The 24,029-nt window shown below is 43.9% G+C and overlaps 1 protein-coding gene across 5 annotated transcripts in view; it reads right to left on the bottom strand.

The window, feature by feature from the left end:
- Positions 1–18,694, bottom strand: part of PHF20 (PHD finger protein 20) — a 149,778-nt gene extending 131,084 nt beyond the window's left edge. For 2 of the 5 annotated variants that reach the window (XM_021078127.1, XM_021078130.1), the window contains exon 1: positions 18,562–18,665. The gene's annotated coding sequence lies outside the window, so the exon portion shown is untranslated. Of the gene's footprint in view, positions 1–15,331; positions 15,355–18,561 lie in introns of all 5 variants that reach the window. The other 3 variants (XM_021078128.1, XM_021078131.1, XM_021078129.1) reach the window with 3 other exon arrangements.

Here is a 24,029-nt window from a genome sequence, read left to right as displayed (position 1 = left end):
AATTATTCCCCATGGCTCAAGAAAACCAATTCCTCTTCTTCTTTTTTTTTTTTTTTTTTTGCGTTTTAGGGCTGCACTCATGGCATATGAAAGTTCTCAGGCTAGGGGTGGAAACAGAGCTACAGCAGGTGGCCTATGCCAGAGCCACAGCAAAGCAGGATCCAAGCCGTGTCTGCAACCTATACCATAGCACACCACAACACCAGATCCCCAACCCACTGAGTAAGGCCAAGGATCGAACCAACATCCTCATGGATACTAGTCGGATTTCCGCTGCACCACAAGAGAAACTCCCAAAACCAATTCTTCCTGAGACTAAATTGTCAAAGGTCTTCCTTATCATGAACTAAAACCTGTTTCACTGTTAACTCTGACCCGCTTATTTGAAGCTTCACTCTCTGAAGTCACACAAAACAAGACTAAGGACTAATCTAATCCAGCTTTCATGTCCCATCCCCAATCTTCCCTCCACTCCTCTGGAGTGGCAGAGTTTGTTTTTTGTTTTTGTTTTTAGGGCTGCACCTGTGGCATGTGGAAGTTCCCAGGCTAGGGGTCAAACTGGAGCTGCAGCTGCCAGCCTACACCACAGCCAGGGCAACACAGGACCTGAGCCACGTCTACCTATACCAGAGCTCACCGCAACACCAGATACTTAACTCACTGTGCAAGGCCAGGGATCTGCGTCCTCATGGATACTAGTCAGATTCCTTTTGTTGGCTGGAACTCCTTACATTTAGTTTTAAACACAAGTTTTTCTCAAGATGCAAGACGGTTAAGATTCTGGAGCTTTTAACATCCATTCTTCATCAACAGCAAAAAAACAACCCAGTTGAAAAATGGGTAAAGATCTGAATAGACATTTCTCCAAAGAAGATATACAGATGGCTAACAAGCACATGAAAAAATGTTCGACATCACTGATTAGAGAAATGCAAATCAAAACTACTTATAGGTATCACCTCACACCAGTCAGAATGGCCATCATTAATAAGTCCACAAATAACAAATGTTGGAGAGGGTGTGGAGAAAAGGGAACCCTCCGACACTGTTGGTAAGAATGTAAATTGGTACAAGCACTATGGAAAACAGTATGGAGGTACCTCAGAAAATGAAATATAGAACTACCATATGACCCAGCATATATCCAGACAAAACTTTCCTTGAAAAGGACACATACACCCATATGTTCATTGCAGCACTATTCACAATAGCCAAGACATAGAAACAACTTAAATGTCTACCAACAGATGAAAGAATTAAGAAGATGTGGGGAGTTCCCCTCATGGCGAAGTGGTTAACAAATCCGACTAGGAACCATGAGGTTGAGGGTTCGATCCCTGCCCTTGCTCAGTGGGTTAAGGATCCGGCGTTGCCGTGAGCTGTGGTGTAGGTTGCAGACGAGGCTCGGATCCCGCGTTGCTGTGGCTCTGGCGTAGGCTGGAGACTACAGCTCTGATTCGACCCCTAGCCTGGGAACCTCCATATGCCACAGGAGTGGCCCAAGAAATAGCAAAAAGACAAAATAATAATAATAATAATAATTAATAAATAAATAAAAAGAAAAAAAAGAAAAGCTTTTCTAGAGGCAACTTGGCACCACCTAAAAAAATGCACACACCTGCAACCCAGCAGTCCCATTACCAGTAACTCATCCTACAGATAATTCCCCAAACTACCTGTAAGGATAAACAATGTAGCCTTGCAATTTCTACAGCTAAAATGTCCATCAAAGGAGACCTCGTTAAATGAATTACAGTCATCTGATGGCAATCTGTAGATGCTGATACAGAGTTACCTGCAAGATACACTGTCAAGTAAAAAAGTCACAGTGTAGAGGCATGTGATGGTCCCTTTAATGTAAAGCAACAGATACAAATACAGACGGATTATAGTAAATGCATAAAATTGTTTCTTGGAAGGAATAAAAAAACTGCTTAAGTAGTTCCCTTAATGAGAGGAATAGTATTGTTAGAATTTCCTAACCTTAAGAATATACCTCGGAGTTCCTGGAGTGGCGCAGTGGTTAACGAATCTGACTAGAAACCATGAGGTTGCAGGTTCGATCCCTGCCCTTGCTGAGTAGGTTAAGAATCCAGCGTTGCCATGAGCTGTGGTGTAGGCTGCAGACACAGCTCAGGTCCCACATTGCTGTGGCTCTGGCGTAGGCCAGACCCCTAGCCTGGGAACCTCATATGCCGCAGGAGCAGCCCTAGAAAAGACAAAAAAAAAAAAAAAAAAAAAAGAATATACCTCTTCATTATTATTTTAATTGTCAGCAGGGATTATCTAGTGGTAAGATTTGAATTTTGAATTACTTCTCTATATTTCTTCATGTTTTTTTAAAAAATGTTATTTAAATTTGTAAAAGTCCCTTCATTCTTACCATACTTTTTTGGAACTACACAACCACCAAATGATGTAGTTAGAACTAAATGTGATGTTCCCATGGCACAGAAAGGAAACTGAGGGCCAGAGGGTAAAGTGAGGTGCAGAGGGCTGGCTGCTTTCAAGGTCCTCCAAAGTAGAAGACATCACTGTCATCACAAGTAACAGGATTTTCCCAGAGGGAGACAAACCACTTCTCAAAGGCCCTTCCTCTTTCCCCTACAAAAAGCCAATGCTCTGCTTATACTCATGTCTGAAATATAAACATACTTTGAATACAGGAAGATGAAGCAATTGGATCCTTTTCAAATGTTATGTCAGAATTAGGACAGCCCTATATAATATGCAGAAATATTTATTTTTCAAAAAGGACAAAACTTAAGACAGGCCCAGCTATAGGAATACTGGAACAAGTGAACCAACCACTGCCCGAGGCCCTGACCATGGCCGTCTTTTTATACTTCAACCTGGAAGCAAGAAACAAGCTGTAAAACCGCTTATATACTTGGACTCAGTAGTTTCAATCCGAAGAATACAACCCAGGATAAAAATAAATCATTTGTGGAGTTCCCGTCATGGCGCAGTGGTTAACAAATCCAACTAGGAACCATGAAGTTGCGGGTTTGATCCCTGCCCTTGCTCAGTGGGTTAACGATCCGGTGTTGCCATGAGCTGTGGTGTAGGTCGCAGACGTGGCTCGGATCCCATGTTGCTGTGGCTCTGGTGTAGGCTGGCAGCTACAGCTCTGATTCGACCCCTAGCCTGGGAAACTCCATATGCTGCGGGAGCAGCCCAAGAATCAGCAAAAAGACAAAATAAATAAATCATTTGTGAAAATGGGGAAAAAAACATTTTTTACATACGATTCTGGGGAAACTAAATATAATTTACATGTTTAAAAATAAAAGAATATTTAAACCTAATATAGAAGGACTACATTATAAGCTCCATCAGGAAAAGGAATGACTGCTGACTGATGCTCAACAGAAGCCTAATAAATCAAACAAAGAATGTTAATCAGCTACTAAAATGATGAAGATGTGAACTAACCTTACCCTATATAAACTAGTAAGACCTACATAAGGTACACTGATAACAGTAATAATAGCTAACTCTGTATATATTAAGTCATGTAATACTTACAACTGCAGAGATAAATACTACTATTAATATCCACAATGAGAAAAAAAGCAGGGGCCGTGCGGGGCGGGGGCAGGGGGGGAGGGATTGTCCTAGGACACCCATACAGAAAGAAGCTGAGGCAGGATTTGAATCTAGGCTCTGTGGCTCCAGATTCCTAACCACTACCACATGTTTGCTTATGAGCTACATCTTTGAATTCTCCTTAACTCACTAAATGAGAATTCATGGCCTCTATCTTGGGTGCTGAAAGAATTAGATGAGAAAAGATTTGCAAAGCCCCTATACATCTAGTACAAAGTAAGCACTCAAAAAATAGCAGAATTGGAGTTCCCGTCGTGGCTCAGTGGTTAACGAATCTGACTGGGAGCCATGAGGTTGCGGGTTCGATCCCTGGCCTTGCTCAGTGGGTTAAGGATCCGGTGTTGCCATGAGCTGTGGTATAAGTCGCAGACAGCGGCTCGGATCCCACGTTGCTGTGGCTCTGGTGTACGCCGGTAGCTACAACTCCAATTTGACCCCTAGCCTGGGAACCTCCATATGCTGCGGGAGGGGCCCAAGAAATGGCAAAAAGACAAAAAAAAAAAAAAAATAGCAGAATTTTCTGAATTCATAACACTTTTACAGTTAATGTTGTACTTACATGGACTCTGGATTTTATTTGGGGAGAGATTTAAGAGTACTGTAGCCATGGTACTACATGGAGTTCCTGCCCTCAGCAACCCAACTGTGCTCTGAGAGAAGAGGCTGTGGGCTTAAAGTAATAAAGAATTAAAGTGATAGGTGGGAAGTTCCTGTCAGGCTTAGCAGTTAACGAACCGGACTAGCATCCATGAGGACACAGGTTCGATCCCTGGCCTTGCTGAGTTAAGGATCCAGCATTACCATGAGCTGTGTGGTGTAGGTTGCAAACACACCTCAGATCCCAGCAGCTACAGCTCTGATTTGACCCCTAGCCTGGGAAACCTCCATGTGCCTCGGGTACGGCCCTAAAAAAACAAAAAAAAATTTTAAATAAATAAATAAAGTGATAGGTGAGCATGAAACAAGATTTTTTTTTTTTCTTTTCTGCTGGCCACCCCGAGGCACATGGAGTTTCTGGGCCAGGGATCAGATCCAAGCCACAGTTGCAGTTGTGACAATGCTGGATCCTCAACCCACTGTGCCGGGCCAGGGATTGAACCTACGTCTTAGCACTGCAGAGATGCTGCCAATCCAGCTGCGCCATAGCAGGAATTTCACAAGGTCTTTTAATGAGTCTGCTCTAGACAGGATTAGGGGAAAATAAATTCTGGAAAGATTGTCAAGCACCAGAAACTACAGAAAAGGCTTTATGAAACCTAACAGTGCTTACACCAGGCTTGCACTAAACCTCCATTAAAGGGTGATGATGACTTTTAAAGGTAATGCAACCCCCTTGCAAACTGAAGGACACTTCAAGTGAAAGACAAGCTTAAATCTTTATGCCTCCTTCATTCAATAAATATTCGCTGAGTGCCTACTACATGCCAGGTGCTGGAGATAGGTGCCAGAAGGATGAGACACCCCAGCCCTGTTCTCTAGTGGGGAATAGGAACATGATAAACACATATACATAGAAGATAATTTCTGGGAGGACAAATTCTATGGGGAAAACCCAACAAAACAATGTAAGCCAATGATGGGGAGGACCACTTTAGATAAGGCTGTTAGAAAGAACTCTGAGGGGAGTTCCCACCATGGCTCAGCAGTTAAAGAACCCGACTAGCATCCATGAGGACGCAGGTTTGATCCCTGGCCTCGCTCCGCAGGTTAAAAATCCAGCATTGCCATGAGGTGTGGTGTAGGTCACAGATGTGGCTCAGATCCTGCATTGCTGTGGTATAGGTGCAGCCCTAAAGAGACAAAAAAGACCAAGAGAAAAGAGAAAGAACTCCGAGGAGCTAAAGTCTGAGCAGTGATCTGAATGACCAGGAGACAACCAAGAGAAGATCTAGGGGAAGAGTGAGGGGAATGCCCCAGAGGTAAGGCGCCTAAGGCAGGCATGCGCTGCCCTCACCCACACAGCCCTAAGCCTAGGAGATGGAGATGTCCCTACAGCCCTCACTGCCTGCCCAGAGAAGCACAAACAATATCAGCAGGTCCAGACAACCCTAGGTCTCACAGGAGGAAGCTTCCAAGGGGACTCTGCCAAAGTTCTGTCTTGGAGGAAGGCCAGGGAATACTTAAGGATAGGACCTGACTTTCTAGCCAATTCTGGCCTCGCTCGTTGTCCACTAAGTGAAAATGAGAAAAATCACCCAGCCTCTTTCTGTTTGCCCATCAATAAAAGGGGATTAATAACCCCTACCTCCTGGAGTTGTTTGGAATAAGTGAGTCAATGGATGTTAAGTGCTCAGCAAAATACACACTAAATATTCACACTAAATACTCAGCATTGGTGATAAAATGGTTGTGTGATAACAGCAACACCAGCAAAAAGGACATCAGACACAAAGGATTACAAGTCAATATCATTATGCAATATTAACCAATAGTATCCAACAGAAAGAACATAAAAGAGCACATCTTTAGTCCTGGGGAAGTGACAAGGTGGTTCAAGTAGGGGCAAGGGCCCCTCCACTATCATTTCCTCAACACAGAAGGAAGACAAGGTCTAAAACCAATCATATCATTCCTTCAGGCCCTTGCCCAGGTCACACTAAAAGAGCCGAATTAGCCTCTTTTACTTGAGATGGTAAGGAAGGAAAAAAAGAAAGGAGGGAAGAATGAAAGAACTAGGCCAAAAAAAGTCCTTACCCTCTTCCCAGATACTTGAAATCCTTTTTCCAAGGGCCAAGTTTTTCCTTCCACAATTAAAATTCAGACAGAGAGCAAATACAGGTTGAGTTTACTCATTCCAAATTACTGAAAATGAATTGGTTAAATCAGTGGATCTTCCCAGAAACAGTGGAAAGGGCCTAGTGCCCAGGCTTGGCTCAGGAATACATTTGTTAAATGACCTTTGGCGCATTACTCAACCTCACTGAGCTAATCATCTTACCCTCACCAGTTCCTTCTCCTTTTCTCCCCATCACAATGTGAGGCCCCAAGACTGGCCAATGTGCCAAGTAGAAACATGAGCATTGCCCATGCCTGCCACTCTCAGTCACCATTCTGTCACACCTACTTTCTACATTTCTACCATTGCCCAGTGGCGGCCCAGTTGAACTGGGCCCCCATCAGCTCTAATCCGATTACTGCAGCAGCTCATATTGGAGCTCAAAACCTCCATCCACACCCTCCCCAGATACAAATCAAAACTATCTTAAGAGACTGGCTTTTTTTTTTCCTCTTTTTTTGGCTACCCCATGCCATATGGAGTTCGCAGGCCAGGAATCAGATCCGAGCCACAGCTGTGACCTATGCCACAGCTGCGGCAACACCAGATCCTTAATCCACTGTGCCAGGTGGGGATCAAACCTATGTCCCAGCACTCCAGAGACACCACCGATCCCATTGTGCCACAGTGGGAACTCCTAATTTGACTTCTGATTACCTATTTATGACAGGCACTTTCCTAAGGGCTTTATACATCATCTCATTTAGCACCTACCTCATAAGTTTGTAATGAGGATTATTATATACGTTTTATAGATGAAAAAACAAAGGTTCAGAAAGTAAGCTGCCCAAATGACAAAGCTACTAAGTATTGGAGTATTGGAACAAGAAATTGAACCTGGGTAGTCTAAGTAGTCAACTACAACTCTGTAGCTAACTTTCATCAGTGCTACTACAGTAATATTTCCTTCTTTCTTTCTTTCTTTTTTTTTTTAAGGGCTGCACCAGCTGCATAGGAAATTCCCAGGCTAGGGGTCAAATCGGAGCTGAAGCTGCCAGCCGCCACAACAACTCAGGATGAGAGCTGAGTCTGCAACCTACACTACATCTCACAGCAATGCCAGATCCTTAACCCACTGAGTGAGGCCAGGAATCAAACCGGCATCCTCATGGATACTAGTCAGGTTCATTACTGCTGAGCCACAATGGGAACTCCTACAGTAATATTTCTAAAGCATAAGACTTCTCTGTTTAAAACACTTCAGGATACATGTCAATTATATCTCATTTAAAAAAAAAAAAAAAAAAAAAAGCTCAGTAGTTCTCCTACAGAACGGAATTCAAACAATTAAATTCAGTGTGGTATCAAGGCTGTCAGCGAGTTACCATTATGACCCAAGCCAAGCCTGGGGTTGTTAAAGACAGGAGCTTAAAAGGAGAGGAGCAGACAAGCTCAAGAGAGAAGTAGAAACACATAGTGGTTTTGAGACAGAACTGTGAAGTAAGAAAGCCTGAGTTTGGATCCCAGCTCCACCATTTTCCAGATAATCCTGCATAAGTCATTTCCTCTCCGAGCCTCAGGCTCCTCGTCTATTAAATGAGAATAAGACCAGCACCTATTCATAGCTTCACACAGGTGTGGTGAAGATAAAAATTACTTAGCAAAGAGCCTGATGCACAATAAGTTCTCAAGGTTATTACACACTCACTCTTTGCAGTTCCCACCTCCAGACCTTTGCTCAAACAAGCTACTCCCTCTGCCTGGTTCTTCAGACTGGGCTCAGCCATCAGCACTTCACCAGCTGCTAGGCCAGGGTCCAGTTCATTATTCTATGGCAGCCTTGCCTGCTGTCTGGACCAAAACACAGCATTCTACATTGAAACTGCCTGTTTCTGAGCTGCCACCTCCTTGGGCATTTAACAGGCACCCCCAGCATCTAACAAGAGAACCCCATCCTTGGCAGTCAGATGCTTGTTAAATGAGCTAACCTCAGCTTCCTCATTGTCAAAATTGGAAGAAAAACAGGAAAGAGACCAATATCACCCCGCTTAGGGGATGTAGGGATTCAATGAAACAATCAAATGGAGGCTCTTTGAAAAGTGCTATCCACAAGCAAATGCAGGAATGCCATTACTTCTTGGGAGCAGGGGGAGGAGGGCAAAGCACAGGAAACAAGGCACCTGAAGACAGACCACATTTTTGCCCTGGAGCCTAAGAAAAGCTCTACTTGTTCTTCAATAACTAGGAGGGTTCTAGTCTATAAATGGTGGCAGGCAGCTCTAGAGTGGGTTTGTGTGGGTTTCTTTTAGGGAAGGGAGTCTTTTTTTAAACACACCTGACTAAGCTGTTCTTACAGGAGGATTCCTTAATAGAGGTATCACTATATTATAGAGGAAAACAGTTTGGAGATGGAGTCATTACCCCACAGGACCTCCAAAGACATTTTCCTAAATGACAACCATTTCACTCTGCATGAGGTTTTAGAAATAAGTCAAAATTATTTAACAGTCAATTAATTAGTTTATTCTTTAAGTATGAACTTTCACTCCTGGTCTTTATTATTAATACCATTTAAACATTTACTGAGTTTTCACTAAAGGATAAACCCTTGACAAATCTCATTCCCAACAAGGCAGAGAAGTGAGAAGTATTATCCCATTTTAGAAAGGAGAGTAAAGAGACTCAGAGCAAATAACTTGCCCACCAGTCACCTTGCTAGGAGGAAGAGCTGGATTTAAGATGCAGGACCTCCTCCAAAACCCACTGTACTTATACCGCTTTTAAAAATAAGTCCTGTTGTGGCGCAGTGGTTAACGAATCTGACTAGGAACCATGAGGTTGCAGGTTCGGTCCCTGCCCTTGCTCAGTGGGTTAAGGATCCAGCATTGCCGTGAGCTGTGGTGTAGGTCGAAGACTCAGCTCGGATCAAGCGTTGCTGTGGCTCTGGCGTAGGCCAGCGGCTGCAGCTCCGATTGGACCCCTAGCCTGGGAAACTCCATGGGCCGAGGAAGCCGCCCAAGAAATGGCAAAAAGACAAAAAATAAATAAATAAGTAAATTAAATAAATAAATAAAAATAAGCCCTTTGGGAGTTTCCACTGTGGCACAGCAGGTTAAGGATCCAGTGCTGTCTCTATGGCAGCAAGGAATTGATTCCTAGCTTGGCACAGTGGGTTGAGGATCTGGCGTTGCTACAGCTGTGGCACAAACTGCAGCTGCAGCTCAGATTCCATCCCTGGACCAGAAACTCCCATACGCCATGGGTGTGGCCAAAAAAAAAAAAGCCCTTTGGCATATTTGAACACTAACGATATTAAAGGATTACTGTTAAATTGCTATGCATGAAAATAAGAAAAAAGTTTAAGTGTCTTTCTTACAGAGAGTACTGACTTAGTTATGGATGAAACACTAACAAGATCCATGAGGGAGTTCCTGTCGTGGCGCAGTGGCAGTGGTTAACGAATCCCACTAGGAACCATGAGGTTGCTGGTTCGATTGCTGGCCTTGATCAGTGGGTTAAGGATCCCAAGTTGCCGTGAGCTGTGGTGTAGGTCGCGACACGACTCGGATCCTGCGTTGCTATGGCTCTGGCGTAGGCCAGTGGCTACAGCTCCGATTAGACCCCTAGCCTGGGATCCTCCATGTGCCTCGGGAGGGGCCCTAGAAAAGGCAAAGAGACCAAAAAAAAAAAAAAAAAAAAAAAATCCATGAGGGAATTTTACAAACATTTTGTAAGAGGGATAAAACAAAATAATAACATATACTCAAACTCTTCACAATTCACCAAGCTTTAATGACCTAATAAATTCGATTTTCTTATTCCTATCTTACTGATTAAGAAATGAAGAGAAAGGGTAATATTTACTGATACTTACAATGACGGATGTGAGAGAGAAAAGAGAAGTCCAGGTAGGTTAGGAACTTGCCATGCTGGAAGTGTGTGTCCAATGTCTGTGCCACAGGGAGGGTCCCAAGAGGTTTGAGCCCCATAACCAAGTTACATAGGGCCCCAAGAGAGTGGCAGATGCTGGAAATCAAAACTCCAGCATTCTGTCTCCAAACCCTGGTCCTTTACCACTATATACCATGCAGCCTGCACATGAAAGGTGACCTCTTTAATATCTTGCCTTTCCGAATTGCAGATCTCTAATTTTCATATAGGTCACAGCTTGACCAACTTCCTACAGGCACTCACCACTCCATGAGACCAAGGCACAGTCAAGTAGCCCAAACTTGCCATGCCTAAGAGCCTCAAGAAGCGGAAAAAGGCAGCCTGGGCTGGGAGAGGCTGGCTTTCATAATTAAGGGATGTTTCCATGGTCAGGATGAGAATATGGGATGAGGTGGCAAGGCCATCTCTTCTCTCAACAGTGATTCAGTCCTGGGTTCCAGGCCACCACCTGTTTAGTGAAGTGACTGACGTGACTTATTCAAACCTTGAGGGAGAAAGGTAAGGCAGCTGTAAAGATGAGGATGTAGAGTACCAGGCTTACAGGCAAAGAAACCTGGATCATTAGGCTAAATGACCTTGGACAAATAAATTCCTTAACCTCAGTTTTCTTGTCTATTAGATAAGGATAACAGGAAAACTGTAAAGATTCACTAATATCCAGAGCTCCCACTGTGGCACATTGGGATTGTGGTGTCTTGGGAGCTCTGGGACTCAAGTTCGATCCCTGACCAAGCACAGTGGGTTAAGGATCTGGTGTTGCGACAGCTGCGGCAAAGGTCAAGGCTGCGGCTCAGGTCTGATCCTTGGCTCTGGAGCTCCATATGCCAAGGTGCAGCCACCCCCAAAAAAAAGGATTCAGTAAGATTCAACAGAGTGCTCCAAAAAATGCTAAAATGCCCACATTTCCAGGCCTGGTTTCCACAATCTAGAAATCCCAGCATCTGCAGGAGCAAGGAAAGCATGTCAATCCACCTATGTATGCACCTTTTCCACACAAGAATAAGACCTCTTTTCCACACAAGAATCAGGCCTCAGCTAGGACCAAGAGAATCCAAAGACTTATCTAAGACGCCTTTAAAACTCCCAGGATTATGTTCTTGACAAGGGGACAAGGAATCAATTCTTAACAAATCAAATAAAACTATCATTTAAAATGCTTCCCCAGGCCCCTCCTCCTCCCTCTTCCCCTAAGTCCACTTTTTCAGGCACCAATTCCCTTTCATACAACTGCCCTATTTATGTTTGGTGACTCATACCCTAGCTCCTAAAATTTTACAGGATTTCTTTAAGCTCGTCACTTCCATTATTTGGCCAAAGAAGGCAAATGACATTAAGAAGATGTGGTGTGGTACTATATACAATGGAATATTACTCAGCCATAAAAAAGACAAACTAATGCCATTTACAACAACATGGATGTATCTAGAGACTCTCATACTAAGTGAAGTAAGCCAGAAAGAAAAAGGCAAATACCATATGATATCACTTATTTGTGGAATCTAAAATATGAAACAGGAGTTCCCATCATGGCACAGTGGAAACAAATCCGACTAGAAACCATGAGTTTGTGGGTTCAATCCCTGGCCTCACTCAGTGGGTCAAGGATCTGGCATTGCCATGAGCTGTAGTGTAGGCCTGCAGCTATAGCTCCAATTAGACCCCTAGCCTGGGAACATCCATATGCCATGGTGTGGCCCTAAAAATAAATAAATAAATAAATAAATTTTAAAAATAAATAAAATAGGAGTTCCCATCGTGGCGCAGTGGTTAACGAATCCGACTAGGAACCATGAGGTTGCGGGTTCGGTCCCTGCCCTTGCTCAGTGGGTTAACGATCCGGCGTTGCCGTGACCTGTGGTGTAGGTTGCAGACGCGGCTCAGATCCCGCGTTGCTGTGGCTCTGGCATAGGCCGGAGGCTACAGCTCTTGATTCGACCCCTAGCCTGGGAACCTCCATATGCCGTGGGAGCGGCCCTAGAAATGGCAAAAAGACAATAAATTAATTAATTAACTAATTAAAAAATAAAATAAAATACGGAACAGATGATCCTATCCAAAAATAACAAACACAAAATGGAAATAGATCATGACTAAGAAGGGCAGACTTGAGGTTCCCAAGGGGGAAAGGGGAGGGAGTGGGATGTATGGGCATTTTGGGGGTTTTCTGGACGCAGACTGTTATATTTGAAATAGATGGGCAAAGGGATCCTGCTATACAGCACAGGGAAATGTGTGTGATTGGGTCACTTTGTTGTACAACAGAACTTGATGAAACATTGTAAATCAACTATACTTTACATAATAATAAAAAGAAAGCAAAGGACAACTGGATACCTAGCCCAGGATATAGCAAAGTTGTCACAGGACCATCACAAATCAAGGATTTCAATTTTGAATAGGTTACCCCAAGGTTAATCAACAACTTATAAATGGTAGTTGCTGAGACGAATAAGACAGGGACAGCACCCTCTCTTTCTCCAAGCTTACAATCTAACCAAGAAGGCCTCGACTAAGCACACATTTTGGTTTAAAGAATATTTATCAAGAAAAACGTAAACTTCTCCCCTATTAGTTCCTAAAAAAGATGAGGAAGGGGGATTAGAAGGCTATATACACCTTTGATCCCTGATTTCCAGGCAACATCAGCAACTGACTTTGAGAATAATCAGGTGTTCTCAAAGAATTGTCATCTTTGGAGTTCCCATGTGGCACAGTGGGTTAAGGATCCAGCACTGCCGCAGCTGCAGCAGAGGTCACAGCTATAGCTCGGATTCCATCCCTGGTATAGCCAGAAAAGGCAAACACAAATTGTCAGCTTTATTCACTGATAAAATTATCTGAAATTTTTTTTTCTTTTTCAGGCCCTCACCTGCAGCACATGGGGTCAAACTGGAGCTGCAGCTGCTGGCCCATACCACAGCAATGCCAGATCCAAATGACATGAAGCTTGATGCAACACCAGATCCTCAAACCACTGAGCAAGACCAGGGATCAAACCCAAATCCTCATGGATAACAGTCAGGTTCTTTTTTTGCTGTTGTCTTTTTACGGCTGTGCCTGTGGCATATGGGGATCCCAGGCTAAGGGTAGAATCGTAGCCATTGGCCTACAGCATAGCCACAGCAACGCCAGATCCGAGGCATGTCCTCGACCTACACCACAGCTCACAACAATGCCGGATACTTGGAGTTCCTGCCATGGCACAGCAGAAACAAATCCGACTGGGAACCACGAGGCTATGGGTTCAATCCCTGGCCTTGCTCAGTGGGTTAAAGATCCAGCGTTGCCGTGAGCTGAGGTGTAGGTCACAGACACAGCTCAGATCTGGCATTGCTGTGGCTCTGGCGTAGGCTGGTGGCTGCAGCTCCCATTAGATGCCAGCCTGCGAACCTCCATATGCTATGGGAGCGGTCCTAAAAAAAGAAGAAGAAAAAAAAAAAAAAAAAATGCCGGATACTTAACCCACTGAACAAGGCCAGGGATCGAACCTGCATCCTCATGGATACTAGTCAGATTTGTTTCCACTGAGCAAAGACAGGAACTCCAATAGTCGGGTTCTTAACCCAATGAGCCACAATGGGAACTTCTGAAATTTATTTTTTTAAAAAGCTTTTTTTTGGGGGGGGGCGCACCCATGGCACGTGGAAGTTCCTGGGCCAAGGATCACATTACAATAGCAACCTGAGCCACAGCAGTGACAACCTAGGATCTTTAACTCCCTGGGCCACCAGGGAACTCCCAGTAATTTGTAAATGAAGTCTGAACTTAACATATACTTCAAAATTTCAGATAGGATATTTAAGCACCTTTAGAACCCAAGAAGTACTGGCTAGCTGATTCCCCACAGACAGGAGAGATCTTGAGAGAAGAGGGCTAAAAGCATCATCTTAATTTCCCCAAACTCCAGCCAAAGGCAAACTACCTACCTCATTTTTTTTTTTTTTTTTTCTTTTTTGGCTGGCCTGCAGCATATGGAGTTACAGGGCCAGGGATAAGATCTGAGCCGCAGCTGCAACCTAGCTGAGGCACCACCAGATCCAGAACCCATTGTTCCGGGCCAGGAATAGAATACCGCAAATCCTGTTGGGCCACAGCAGGAACTCCTGTTTTTTGTTTACCTGCTTCATTTTTAAATTTCATTCTACCTACTCTCTGCAAATTCAAAGCAGAAAAGAAAGGTGGGGTAGGGAGAAGGGAGGAAATATTTTTTAATACAGACCATATAAGAGGACTTATGAATAAACATAGTTGAATGTAAACTACAGACTCCAAGTGATTTGGAGAAGTAGCTAACACTGACTGGAGAATTCAAGGAAGACATCTTTGAGACAGCTTTGAATGAAATAAAGCATGGAAATAGCAGAGAACACAGGGGCAGAAGGCTGTTGAAGTTGGGTGTGAGGACAAGTTGGCTGCCTCAGCTAGAAAAGAGGTAGTGGCAGAAGTGACTTGGACATGGAAATGACTGGCAGCATGCCTAACGGAGCACAAGAAGGAAATCAGATCTGCTACAACAAGCTTCACAGACGCTGGATTTCTAAGCAAGGTATGGACAAGGGCTCAGTGCAGGGCAGACTTCAGAGATAATCAGGCCCTCCTTTTATAAATGGAGAGAATGAGGCCCAATAGCATTAAGTGACTTGCCTGAGGTCTCACAGTGAGTGGAAGAGCTAGGACTAGAGCCAAATTCAGATCAAATCCGTTACTGAAGAGGATCTATCTGACTTTCATCTGAGGGATGAGGGGGAGGGGAGAGGATCAGGACACAAAATAGTCTAGTCATTCAGGTTTGTCCTGATTAGGGCCCAGAATAGGATCATCTGGGGAAAGGCCATGACAAGCGATAGCCAGGGAAATCGGTACAGATGCCCTAAGATACTTAGAAAGGAAAATCACACTAAGACTTAGAAATTGATGTGGACACAAAAGGAGAGTATCATAAGCCATAATTTCCATTAAAAAAAAATAAAATAAAATACCACTACCATTCGCCTTTGTGAAGCTCCCATAGAGAAAGACAAGTCAGTAGCTTCCATTTGAGGTCCAGGCACCTACCTTTCCCAGGCCATTCCCAGAACCTAGAAAATCAAAATCAAAGACTCCTCAGAAATTCTAACACCTGTGACCCTGCTGACTTGGGGTATCTCAGACTCACTACCCATAGTAAGATGACAGGTGAGGAACCAGAGCAAAACACATAGAAATCAAACTCCTGGAGAAGTTCTAGCAATGATTTTAAAAGCTAAATGCTAGAATAACCATAAATGCTAGAGTAATCCTCCAAAAGAGACTGTGGCCTTATACAAACTTTAAGGGATGTGTGTCAAGAGAAAATGGAAAATAATGCCCCAGCATAAGGCTAACCACCACCTTCTTATTTTCACAGAGAAATCTTTGGCTTTATGCCTAGAACCTAACACCTTGGAAATTTTTTAAAAATCAGATATTTAGGTCCCACCCTAAACCTACTGGATTAGAATCACATTTTACCAAGACTTCACATTCAAGTTTGAGAAGCACTGGTGCAGAACACTTTAAGGGTGGGACTATATATAGTAGAACACAGATAGAATACCAAATAGGCAAATAAGAGACAAAGTACCTGTTTGCTTTCTGTAAACCATATTTTATTAGGTACTGCCCAGACCTCCAACTTTTTTTAATGAATTTGTACTTACTGGTGACCATATGATCTAAATGTGGGATCTATTTTCACTTCCTGAAGTATCACAGATCTAGGGTTTTCACACACATGAAATATAAATCAACTTCGTTGTTTTGAAAATACAACGATTAATTTTATTCAAGTTCCAACACTGAGTTCAGAGCACTTCTCCACAAGCCTCAATAACTCCTACAGGTTCCTGGGAGTATCATTAAATCTCCCAGCATCCCTAAGAAGCAGGTGCTTGGCAAACATCCAATCCTCAAATGAGATTCAGAAGGACATGGTCCTGAAAATGCAGTATTTTCCTGACTTATCCTGCCAGGGTAGCTTCTCAGCCTCAAACTCTCTCCCCCACTGAGGCCTCATACAGCTGCACACTCAAGTACTTCCCAAAAAGGAGAAAGGTCAGAGGTGTCATTATCCCATAAGCACTTGAGATTCCAGCTGCGGAGAAATTAATCTGGTTAGGGTTCTGGCTGAGAAGCCCTGAGTAAAATCTGGAAAGACAGAGGGAAACACAAAAGAAAAGAACCTAGTGAGAGGCTTTTAAGAGAAAAGGGGTCTCAGACATTTGCAGATTTTAAGGTGGGGGTTAGGAGAAAGGCTAGGCAGCTAAGTGAGAGGATTACAAGGAGAGATAAATATTCATGCCCCCCACCTGTACCCCAGGAACAAGAAAAAAAGAGTGACCAGGAAATTCCTCCAAATTACCTCTTCTCCTGATAAAAGAAAGGAAGGAACCCAATGTAGGGAAGACGTTTATGAGCTGAAAGCAAAACTAAAGAATCTCGAGGGTTTTTTTCCTTTTGTTTTTTTTCCCCAATGAAGGGAAACGAAGCAAAGGAGAAAATAGTGCCCATCTAATCAGACTCTTATAGGAAGCAAACCACCAGGAAGATTAAGAACCCTGTGAATAATCAGAGAAATGCAAGGGAATTCCTTTCTGTTTAAATCCAGCCCTGGGGAGTCAGGCAGTCCTGGACTTGAGGCCACTTCCAGAGCAAGGGGAAGAAAGGGGAAAATCTGTAGAGCTACCAGCAAGCAGAACAGTTTCCAAAGGAAGAAAGAAACCAGAAAAAAAATGCCCCAGGGATAGGGCAAGCCAAAAGGAAAGAGTTCCTGTTAGCAGAAAGATAAGAGAGAAGACACAAGAAAGAAAATGTGCGGGGGGGGGGGGGGGGGGGGCGGGGAATTTAGAGGTATGAACATAGGAAGTGTGCTCAGAAAAAAAGGCCACAGAAGCATAGAAAGTGTAGGGCTGAAAAAACATATACATTCACCAAAGGAAGGAAGAGGAAATAGGTGCACTGACCAGAGAGACCAACTAAAGGGAAACGTGGTTCCAAAGAGGGAAGAAAACTGAGGACAGAAAATATCTTGGATGGCAGAAAAGCTTAAGAACCACAAACCATCCCCTGGAAATAAGAGGACTCAGAAAAAAGGTGTGCCCTCTGGATATAATAAGCATCAGAAAGGTGCCTACATCCTGCATAACCGAAGGAGTGCATGCTGTACATTTGGGGGGCACTAGAACCAAGCACACTTTAACGTAAGAAAGTAAGTCTCCCCCAGGAAATAAGGTGGTCTGATTTGGAGGACTCATGAAAAAGGATGCAACTCCAAGAAGAGAGTGACTGAAAAAAAAAAAAAAACACTGAATTCTCTTGTATAAATACAAATATGTATTCCCAAACTTCAGGATTTGAATCTCATTTTCGAGACTGGTAATGAAGTGCACGCCCAGATTTGAAGGGTTAGGAGAGGAAGCAGCCCCTACAATGAAGAAATTCTGGAAAGCACGTTACCAGATTTTGGGCCTAGAAAAGGAGATTCTTCCTTGGATTTATGGGAACATAAGTACTCCCAAAACTCTGGTTCCTGGGCTCCAGATTTTAGACTCGCTAATGGGATGAACCCCCAAATTTGAAAGGAAATGCTTATTCAACTGGAGGCTCGAAATGGGAGTGCCCTCCCAGACTGAGGGGGTCGTGGGTCAGGAGGTACATCCTCAGTTGAGGAGGCTCTACAAATTAAGATAAAACTCCATGGCTAGAGCTTAAGAAAGGGGATGCACCGACCACATTTTGCAAAACTATAGAGAAAGGGGACACTCCCATAGTCAAGGGCTTGGAGAAGGGGTGTGCTCCCCAGAATACGATAAAAGAGTCAAGAAAAGAAAACGCGTTCCCGAAGCACAAGGAAACAGCAGGGGTTGGTGGTGGAGCCCTCCGGGGCCACAGAGCTGAGGATCCAGCCCTAGCGCTTACCCCCCACCCCCAACACGGCCCGCTCCGCGCCCGGGGCCCGCACCCCGCGGCTCAGCCCCCTCGGGCGGCGCTGATTGGTCGCAGCCACTGTCACTCTCGCGGGCAGCCCTGGGGATTGGGTGCCGCTCGCACGCCCGCCACGCTCTCGACAGCGGTCCCTGGGCCTCCCTCCAGGCTGGGCAAGCTGGGCCAGGCGGGGAGCGGGGCCGGGCAGGGGACCGGAGCAGCGGTGGCGTCCGTCACCGTCCCTGCCCGCACGGCGCGCGCAAGCGCGCGCGCGCGGCGCGGGCCCGACCCGACCCGGCCCCAGCCAGCCGGCTTCGCCTCGCCGCGCCTCGCCGCGAGCTCACCTCACAGCCCCGCTCCGGCTGCGCCGCTCCAGGACCAACCGACAGAAGGGCTCTGCGTGCTGCGCACCACGTGACCCCCGGGACGCGCCCAGCGTATCCCCCGCCCCCCACACACACGCACCATCGCCACCACCGAGTGACGCAGCGCCTCAACTGCCCCGCCCTTGGCCCCGCCCCGTCCCTATCACCGTGGCGACGGCCCTGGCGGGTCACACCCACGGCCCTGACGCGCGGGAACTGGCCTGCGCCCGGATCCGAAGCACGAAGTACCGATTCGCCTGTTAATTTTGCCTCCTAAATGCATCTCGAAGCCTCCTACTTCTCTCCATCCCGCTGCCAACATTCCACTCTAGTCCACCTTAAACTCTCTTCTGGATGGTGGTTATTATCTTCTCCATCTCCTTACTCTTACCCCTTCCAATCCATTCTTCACACTCAGCTGGAGCTTTTCAAAACGCAGCTATAGTCACAGCCATCCCCTGCTCAAAACTCATTACTCACTGTTCTTCAGATTAAGATCTAAATCATCATTGTATTCTATCAGGCTTTTCAGAGTCTGTGCCTAATGTGCCTCTCTCGCATTCTCACACATTCAGATCTTAGCATCCTTCAGGTCCCCAAACAAGCCAGGTTCGTTCCTGCCTCAGGGTTTTTGCCCTCATCTCTCCTCCACTTTACCTCATTAACTTCTTGGAAAGGATTCCAATAGCTGGTGTGGAGACGAGCTGTATTCTGCCTCAAAGGATTAAGGAGGAAGCCTCAGAAGGGTCTGAGATGCTTTCCCAATGAGACTTGGGAAGTCCTAAAGAGAAATGCTAAACATTTGTTTTTTTTTAGAAAGGCAACAACGACTTTATTTTATATTGGAAAAACTGGGTCGCTAGATTGCACTTCTTAAAATGTAAATGTAATCATGTCACTCCCCCTGCTTAAAACAACCAATCTCTCCTTCAAATACTCTCCTCCCTGCTAACCCTTTGGCCACAATGACCTGCTGTCCATTTTTTTGGTTCCATTCTCTTTCCAGGTGCTAGGCCATTGACGAGGCTGTTGCTTTTGGCAAATCTGACTCTTTAAAGATCTGTTTGTCATCTTCTCAGTGAAGTCTTCTTTTTTTTTTTTTCTGTTTTTCTATTGTTATAACTATTCCAGTGAGTGTGAAGTGGTAGCACATTATGGTTTTAATTCACATTTTTTTTCTTTTTTAAAATGTATTAATTAAAGAGTAGTTGATTTACAATATTGTATTAATTTCCACTGTACAGCAAAGTGACTCAGTGATACGCATATATAGTTTTTTTTTTTTTTTTGACCAAAACTGCTGGCATGTGGGGGTTCCCAGCCAGGGATCTAACCTCTGCCACAGCTGCAACCTGTGCCACAGCTGCAGCAATGCGGATCCTTAACCTGCTGCACCACCTCCCATACATTCTCCTATACCTTCTATTATATTCTTTCCCATATTGTTTACCATGGGATATTGAATATAGTTCCCTGTGCTATACAATAGGACTTTGTTGTTTATCCATTCTATACATAATAATGCATCTGCTAACCCCAGACTCTCCTGCCATCCCTCTCTCTTGGCAACTACCATCTGTTCTCTATGTCTGTGAGGCTTTCTTTTTTGTAGATAACTTCATTTGTGTCTTTTTTTTTTTTTTTTTTGCTTCTTAGGGCCACACCCACGGCATATGGAAGTTCCCAGGCTAGGGGTCAAATCAACTGCAGCTGCCAGCCTACACCACAGCCAAAGCACCAGGGGATCCAAGCTGGGTCTTCGACCTATACTGCAGCTCATGGCAACACCGGATCCCTGACCCACTGAGCAAAGCCAGGGATCAAACCCACATCCTTATGGATACTAGTCGGATTCATTTCAGCTGCACTGCAACAGGAACTCCTATGTCATATTTTAGATTCCACATTTCGGCAATATCATATAATATTTGTCCTTCTCTTTTCGACTTACTTCACTTAGTATGATAATCTCTAGGTCCATCCATGTTGCTGCAAATGGCATTATTTCATTCTCTCTTTTTTTTTTATCTTTTTAGGGCTGCACCCGCGGCATATGGAGGTTCCCAGGCTAGGGGTCCAATTGGAGCTGCAGTCACTGGCCTATGCCACAGCCACAGCAACACCGGATCCTTGACCCACTAAGCAAGGCCAGGAATCGAATCTGAAACCTCATGGTTCCTAGTCAGATTCGTTTCTGCTGTGCCACGATGGGAACTCCTATTTCAGTGGCTTTTTTATGGCTGAGTAGTATTCCATTGTATATATGTACCACACCTTTATCCATTCATCTGTTGATGCACATAGGTTGTTTCCATGTCTTGGCTATTGTGAATAGTGCTGCTATGAACATAGTGGTGCATGTATATTTTCAAATAATGGTTTTTTCCTAGATATGTGCCCAGGAATGGGACTGCTGAATCATATGTTAGTTTGATTTTTAGTTTTCTGAGGAACCTCCATGCTGTTTTCCATATTGGCTGCACCAGCTAACAATCTCACCAACAGTGTAGGAGGGTTACCTTTTCTCCACACCTTCTCCCGCATTTGTTATCTGAAGATTTATTAATGATGGCCATTATGACCCATGTGAGGTGGTACCTCATTGTAGTTTTGATTTGCATTTCTCTAATAACTAGCAATGATGAACACATTTCCATGTGCCTATTGGCCATCTGTTTCTCTCTCTCTTTTCTTTTTTTCTTTTTTTTTTTTTTTTAATTTTGCCTAGTCCATGGCATGCAGAAATTCCCAGGCCAGGGATTGAACCCAAGCCACAGAAGTGAAAACACCGAATCCTTAACCCACCAGGCTACCAGGGAACTCTCTTCTATCTTCTTTAGAGAAATGTCTCTTTAGGTGTTCCGCCCATTTTTTGATTGGATTCTTTTGTTGTTGTTGAGTTGAATGAGCTATTTGTGTATTTTAGAAATGAAGCCTTTGGTCGCATCATTTGCAAATATTTTCTCCCATTCCACAGATTGTCTTCATTTTTTTTTTAACAAAAACTTGTAAGTTTGATTAGATCCTATTTCCTTATTTTTGTTTTTTGTTTTTTATTATTTTATTATTATTTTATTTATTTATTTATTTATTTAGTCTCTGCCATTTCTTGGGCCTTTCCCATGGCACATGGAGGTTCCCAGGCTAGGGGTCGAATCGAAGCTGTAGCCACTGGCCTACGCCAGAGCCATAGCAACATAGCAACGTGGGATCCAAGCCGCATCTGCGACCTACACCACAACTCACGGCGATGCCAGATCCTTAACCCACTGAGCAAGGCCAGGGATCGAACCCACAACCTCATGGTTTCTAGTCGGATTCATTCACCGCTGCACCACGATGGGAACTCCCTTATTTTTGTTTCTATTTTTGTTACCTTGGAAGACTGACCTAAGAAACACTGGTATGATTTATGTCAGAGAATGTTTTCGTTATGATCTCTTCTGAGAGTTTTATGATGTCTTGTCTTATATTTAAATCTTTAAGCTATTCATTTTGAGTTTATTTTTGTACACGGTGTGAGGGTGTGTTCTAACTTTACATACATCTGTCCAACTTTACCAGCACCACTTCCTGAAAAGACTGTTTTTTTCCCATTTTATATTCTTACCTCCTTTGTTGAAGATAAGTTCACTCTAAGTGTGGTTGAGGTCCTCTTTGATTACATTATCTAGAAGTGCCCCCACTTCAATCTCATGCCTCCCACATGGCAATTGTTCTCTACCTTACCACTCTTCATTTTCAGCAGAGCACTTTATACAGTTTGTAATTATTTCTTTGTTCTCTTGGTTTTGTCTCTTTCCCTAATTACAGTTAGGGATAATCATGTATGTACTGAATTATCAGAACCTGAGAAATAGATGCTCACTGTGTATCTTTGGAAGGAATGAAAGGAAAGAGAATATTTGGGGAAAAAATTATAATTGAGGAGTTCTTGTTGTGGCTTAGTGGTAACAAACCCGACTAGTATCCATGAGGACATGGGTTCAATCCCTGGCCTCACTTAGTGGGTTAAGGATCCAGTGTTGCTGTGAGCTGTGATGTAGGTTGCAGATGCAGCTGGGATCCCACATTGCTGTGGCTGAGGTGTAGACCAGCATTGCATGTCCAGTTTGACCCTCTGTATGCCACAGGTGTGGCCCTAAAAAAAAAGAAAGAAAAAAAAAGATAATTGAAAATAATGAATAGATTCTTCTTTAACGATATGACTCAGTAGGAGTGGTCTTTTCAAATCTGGGCTAGAGACTGAAGAGGGTATTTCCTGGGCTGAGGTAGTCAAGGCAGAGGGCAGTACTTAGGGAGAAGCTCTGGGAAATCAGAGACAAAAGGTTCAGCCATACACCCTTTGACAACACATATACAAAAATTGTAGCAATACAGAGAGGGCTAGTATGACTCCTGCCCAAGCATAGCATGCAAATTAGTGAAGTGCTCTGTATTTTAAAAAACAAATAACTTCTAGAATTTGAGGACCAAAACTACCTGTGTAAACCAAGCGAAACACTCAGATACAGAAAGAAAGGACCCAGGATCCTCTGGGTTTGTTTATTAACATGAAATTGCTCAGATTTTTGTGGCCGTTGTAGCCTACAGAGAATTTTTGCCTACAACATCAGCAATGCCTAGAATCCGCAGCCTCATAAAACAAATATAACATGTTTCTTATATTATTCAACCTGCACCTATTGAGTTGAGCTTGAGCTGGGTATCAAAGACACAGAAGAGAATGAGATTTAGGCCCTGTCCCTAAGGAGTTTACATCCCAGTAAAAGAAATCTTCACAATTTGTAAATTAAAATTCTTTTTGTCTGTTGCAAGTACAAACACTGACACTGTTGCAAGCACAAGCAAAAGAGAAATACATTAGGAGGGAAATACATTGCATGGACAAGAGGGCAGACTTAGAAAACAAGGGGCACAAGCACAGCTCCAGTAAGAAGCAAGAAGCAGAGTTTCTGCTGCCAGCAGCACCACACACCACAACTGGGATTCAATCCTAACATCTCTTTGTCTGACTCACTCACTCAAGAGGCAAAGTCTTGGCCAGGAGCTGATGTTGATTGGTCAATCTCAGATCACATGGATTAGTCCAGGCTGCCAAGGGAAGAGAGGAGAGATTTGCCCTTAAGGATATCCCCCCAAATGAAAAGAGAGAGGAGGACTGATGCTAGCCAGGCAAAAATGACTTGATACAAATATGAATAAAATACCTTGGGACTTAAGCTTTTCCTGATTAAAAACCTGCAGAAACCTGGTTTAGTAGCTTCTGAACTGAGCAGTCACTGGCTGCTAGTCACAAAACTCTAGTTTGCAAAGTTCTGGTCTAAAGTCCAGGTCTCACCACTTCCTCTTTAACAATATCTATGATTCTGCCTTAAAGTCTTTCCCAGTGTTTCACTAGTAATTGGTATTTTTTTGTTTGTTTGTTTGTTTTTGGCTTTTCAGGG

This window comes from Sus scrofa, chromosome 17, assembly GCF_000003025.6.
Source record: "Sus scrofa isolate TJ Tabasco breed Duroc chromosome 17, Sscrofa11.1, whole genome shotgun sequence".
Taxonomy (NCBI): domain Eukaryota; kingdom Metazoa; phylum Chordata; class Mammalia; order Artiodactyla; family Suidae; genus Sus; species Sus scrofa.
Note: the sequence above shows the minus strand (reverse complement) of the source record. Positions and strands in the feature narration are given on the sequence as shown.